The sequence below is a fragment of the Lichenostomus cassidix genome, chromosome 10, assembly GCF_008360975.1.
Source record: "Lichenostomus cassidix isolate B80296 chromosome 10, HeHo_3.0, whole genome shotgun sequence".
NCBI classification, from domain to species: Eukaryota; Metazoa; Chordata; class Aves; order Passeriformes; family Meliphagidae; genus Lichenostomus; species Lichenostomus cassidix.
This window is the reverse complement of record NC_139491.1, coordinates 6320980-6325963: the sequence shown is the minus strand read 5'-3', so window position 1 is coordinate 6325963 and position 4984 is coordinate 6320980.

Sequence of the window (4984 nt, the reverse complement as noted above, 5' to 3'; positions counted from 1 at the left end):
GGGGGTTGGAGCTATGTGATCTTTAAGGTCCCTTCCAACCCAAACCATTCTGTGATTCTATGCTAATAGCAACCACACAAGTAACTCTCACAGCCTCTCACTGCCTCTGCCAGACCTTTGAAGATCAGACAGTGTTTCCTTGTCCCAGAAGAGGTTCAAGACAAAACTGCAGGCTTGCCCTCCATTCAGCCCCGTGGGATAGATGGTAGATAGAGCAGAAAGAGGGATGAAAGGGGACTTGCAGGCTGCAAAAACTATCTTTAATCCTCCTGGGACAGTTTTCTCTTTCACTTGGCCTTTATACTTCATGTTTCATCAGAGGACACTGTTTACACTCATCTGCTCTGGCCATCTTGTTCTTTTCAATACACCTTTTTAATTTAATACAATTTTATTTCTGTCTTCAGCAAGGGTTGTCCAGCTACGTGCAAAGCAAGGGATAGGCAAATCTATGCCAAAAGGCTTTATTGAAGTATCAGAAAACATCCATCAAATCAGTTTGTGAAACTGATTATGTGGGACCCCAGGAGTAAAAAATGACAAAAACAGAGAGTTCAATTGATAGCAGACTAGGATAAAAGCTTTTATCAGCACAGGCTATAAAATTAATCAAATGCAATATACTCCTGAAAAATTGGAGCAGTTTCCTCATCCCCTGCACTCTAGTCAATTTCAGATCTAAATAACATACAAAGTAGATTAAAACTAATCAATACAGCAGATCCCACAGTAAAGCAACTAATCAAGAAAGTAACACATGCATTTGCAACCAATTATTTAGTGCCATCACCACGTGTGGCCAGGATGTGAACACATATGGCACCCCTGGCTTCTCTTGAATCCATGCTAGAGCTAATGGTGTATTTGCTTTTTCTGTGAGGCAGTAAGAGAAACTGTCAACATCTAGGTCACTTGACAATATTTGCTTGAGTCTTGCAAATATTACGAAGGGTGAAGCAGGCTGAAATTGAATGTACAGTGTGGATGTGCAACAGTATCTTCTTCTCTGTCTGGGACCTGAGTGCTCCATCCTTGACTTCTGCTATTCAGATTTTCTCTGCAGGTGTCTATGGATTGGATGAGACCTCAGAAGCAACAGAATGTGAGAGAGGAGAATCCTCCAGGTGCTGGGAACCGTAGGTGATGGCAAATATTTTCAGCTTTTCCAAACATGTCAGCACTTTCTCCCATTCATATTCTTGCATGAAGTGTCTGCCCAAACTTTTCCTGTGGATCTTCACAAACCTGCCAAATAAAAAATAAGTGGATGCCTTCTTCAGGAAGGCAAAGAGGGAGTGTGTGTGTTTCACAGAGATCCAAGTGCAGCGTGGAAACTCCCACTGCAGACTCTCCACTTCAGGCACACAAAGCCTCTGGGTTGAACATGAACTGCTTTAAAAACTGCTCGGAACTTCCATCATCAGCCACCCACCAACCGTTTTGCCAACACCTGTGTGTTACAACATGTACCTGTAGCAGACTGTTGTAGTTGGCTCTATATCTTGAGAATAAAATAGAGTCCTTTCATAGAGATTTCCATACTAGAAAGCCAGGAAGTTCCTCTGCTCTTCTCATGAAGCCCCATTTTCTTGCACACCATTGCCAGTCAGCCCAGCTCAGCGAGTTGCATACACCCACCAGATGGTCCTTGTACTTCTGCACCAGAACTGCTGATGTGCACCAGGGTCAGCAAAAATGCACCATGGTTTTCCTCAGCTTAACACTTCCAAGTCACAGAACAGTACAAAAGGCCGCTGAGCATCTCTGTTCAGCACAAACAGTTGGCCTGTTAACAAGTGCAGATCTCTTGTGGCAGTAGGTTGAAATAACCTCATTTCTCAAGAGGGGAAAAGGAAGCTGCTTTACCATGTACTGTAAACAAATTCTGTGTGGGTCCTAGGAAATCAAAGATATGTTGCCACAAATCCTAATGCCAGGAAGGACAAGAGGAAATTGGACATTCACTGTAGGCTGTGCATGCATGTGGTGATGGACTATTTTTCAGCATGGCAAACTCTGAAGAGTTAACTCTGAATATGCATGTGGCTTTGGTAGGGTGGTCGTCCTTAATGCCAAAGGAGGTTCTCAAGGAAAAACCAGGCTCACAGATGCTCATCTCTCCACATTCCCCAGACCAGGAGAGCCACCAGAAAATCATAATTTCTTTGTCCCCCTCTCTGCCTCCAGAAAATCATAATTTCTTCATCCCACTCTCTGCCTCCAGTTGCAATGGCTTTGGCTGCTGGTACAGCAGGGGCTTGGCTGGCTATTTGCAGCAGCAGGCGTGTGGGACATGCTGTGAGGTGGACACTCTGCAGGGTTGGCATTCTGGCCTCTCAGGGTCTCCCCTCACTCTGTAATGCAAGACTGCTTCTCAATTATTTCCTAGCAGCTTGGGCTGAGAAGCCCATGTCAAGAATGGGGTACGGCATCTCTGGCATCCCAGGCTGAGCAAGCTGTGTTTTGCAACATTGACGTGCTTTTGTGTGGAAGGGATCTCTTTCACACCAAGCAGCCGTCATACGGTATTTTTGATAGCCACCTGTAAGCAAATCCAAGCAAAGCTCATTCCAAGGTCAGCTGGGTATTTCTGCAGACTTATCTCCAGCCTTGCAGGCTGCAGAACAGGCCACTGCACTGGTCATTTAAACCTCTGATAGATCAAACAGAGACAGAACTGATCCAGACTGGCAAGAAAGAGATTAGGATCAAACAGCCTCCTCCGTCCCTGCAGCTCTTCATTGACAGGTGTCCAGGATGTCATTACAGTCGGCAGACAACTTCAGCTAATGAGGTCTTTGTCTTCACAACTATTTTATTATTTTTTTGTTGACACAGAACAGTTAACCCATCCTTAGACATATCTGAGTTTGCTCTTAATGAAGTTGATGCAGTGTATTATTGCATCCCTGCTCTAGGTAGCAAGGTGGGCAAGGGTTGTGGCTGTCTTGGGAAACCTGCCAGCCTGGAGCATTTCTTTGTGGCTGATTAAATGGCCGTGACATCTGAGAACTTCACAAAAGCTGTGTTTCCCTTTTTATTAGCTTCTCCCTCCTCCCACTGCCTGCCTGGGTTAGCAGAAAGTCACTTCTGTGCTTACAGTAACAGATCGGAAAGTTGAGAGGCACCTCATCAAGCAAGATCGCTTAACAAAACAGGAGATTAAATGCCTCACATAATTAAGGTCTCAAATATTAAAAAAAACTCTTTGATGCTATGCAGATAGACAGAAGATTTGGTTCTCTTCCACAACTATATCCTTCAAAATCTTTTGCTTTGATTTTGACTCTCTCTTTTGCACTAAGTTTCCAAATGTTGGCATTCATTTTCGCATGTTTGTCAGAAGCCAAGAGCATTGGTGCATATATATATTCAACTCCAAACCACATCTGAGAGATTAGTGTTACATGGGTAGGGAATCAAGTTAACATCCCTGAAAACAGCCCCTATTTGTTGCACCAAGATGGGAATAAAGGTGCCTGTGGCAAACTTTGTCCTGCAAAGCATTAATTGTCTTTGGGTGGTGTTAACATGACTTTCTCATTGAAGATAGTGAAATTACACTTTTTGAAAATTGGGAATAGTTTATTTAATTGGCTCATGAAGAACTGTTGAAAACCTATATGAACATAGACAAACAGATCTTTCCATCTATCATTAATCTGATTTACCCACTAATCCAAATATCAATAAAACTATTTGCAATTGCTTTACAACTGTGTAATTATTAAAACCACAGACACTCCTGCCACATGAAGTGTCTCATTCCGAAAATGAAACAAGAGGCTCATGTCTCTGTGCCAATGTATGGCCCCAGCAGGTTACTCCTGTAATCACATTCGGTTCCTTTTCCGAGCATCTCTAAAATAAAAAAAAGGAACTGACTTACTCCTTCAGCTGTTGTAGTGGGCAGAAGAATAAAGCAAATCTTGCAGCTTGCACTGAAATCACTGGGCAAGGAAAATAGCCTGGGGTCAGAAGTTTACAGCTGTGCATGAAGACATCTTGCTGTGCATATATGAGGCTATTTGGAAAAAAATCTGGCGTTTTAAAACAGTTTTAAAGCTAAGAATTCCTGCGCAGAATGTTCCTGCTCATTTACTGTGACTGTACATGCGATCTGATAATTACTTCTGCAAATGTTTGTTTAAATATGTTTACTCTCACACACAATTTAATTGTGCAAGATGTGGCCACCAATGATGGAAGAGCGATTGCTTCCAAATAGCAGGGCCTTGGCTGATGTCTACATCTTGGCAGGGTGGCAATTTTTCCCATTTCTCCTTGCTTTCAGATGAATCGAGGAAATCTCTTCTTCAATGGCTATTGCAGCCTCTCAGCATCAGTCAGCATCAGTCTGGAGAATAACCCAGGGTGTTCCCTGCTCCTCAGACCTGAGCATGCTGCTTTCAACACCCATCTCTTCTAGCACAGCCAGCAAGAACCTGGAAACTCAATGCCCTGAGGGGTTTTCCCACAAGCAGCAAACATCTGACAACCCACCCTGATATAATTTATCAGGAGGCTAGAGGAGAGAACAAGAGACAGGAACCTAATGAAGGGTTTAGTTATTTGTGCATAATGCTTTGCTGTGCATTGGAACAGAGCACTGGGATGGTTATTATAAAAGTGAAAATAAAGATGTAGGCAATCACCTTCCTTTATCTGTAAAGGGTTGTTTTCAGTGGTTTGTTGGTGCATGGCTTGTGCAATAAGGCAGATGGAACATGTGCTGAAAGGCTGAGTGAGGAAGGGAGCTGGTTGTGTTTGGCAGGGAGAGGCACCTGATATGTTTCATTGCCATGGCTTTGTAGGATCACAGAAGTTAACATCCATTAGATCATATATCAGGCTTCCCCACACCCTCACACTACTTCTGCTGCTCCAGTTAGTTCCCCAGAGTCTATTTTTAGTGTTTTATCTGTTGAACTTGAAGTATCTCAAGCAATGAAGTATCCATCCTCTTTTCCCCTTGGAGATTTCT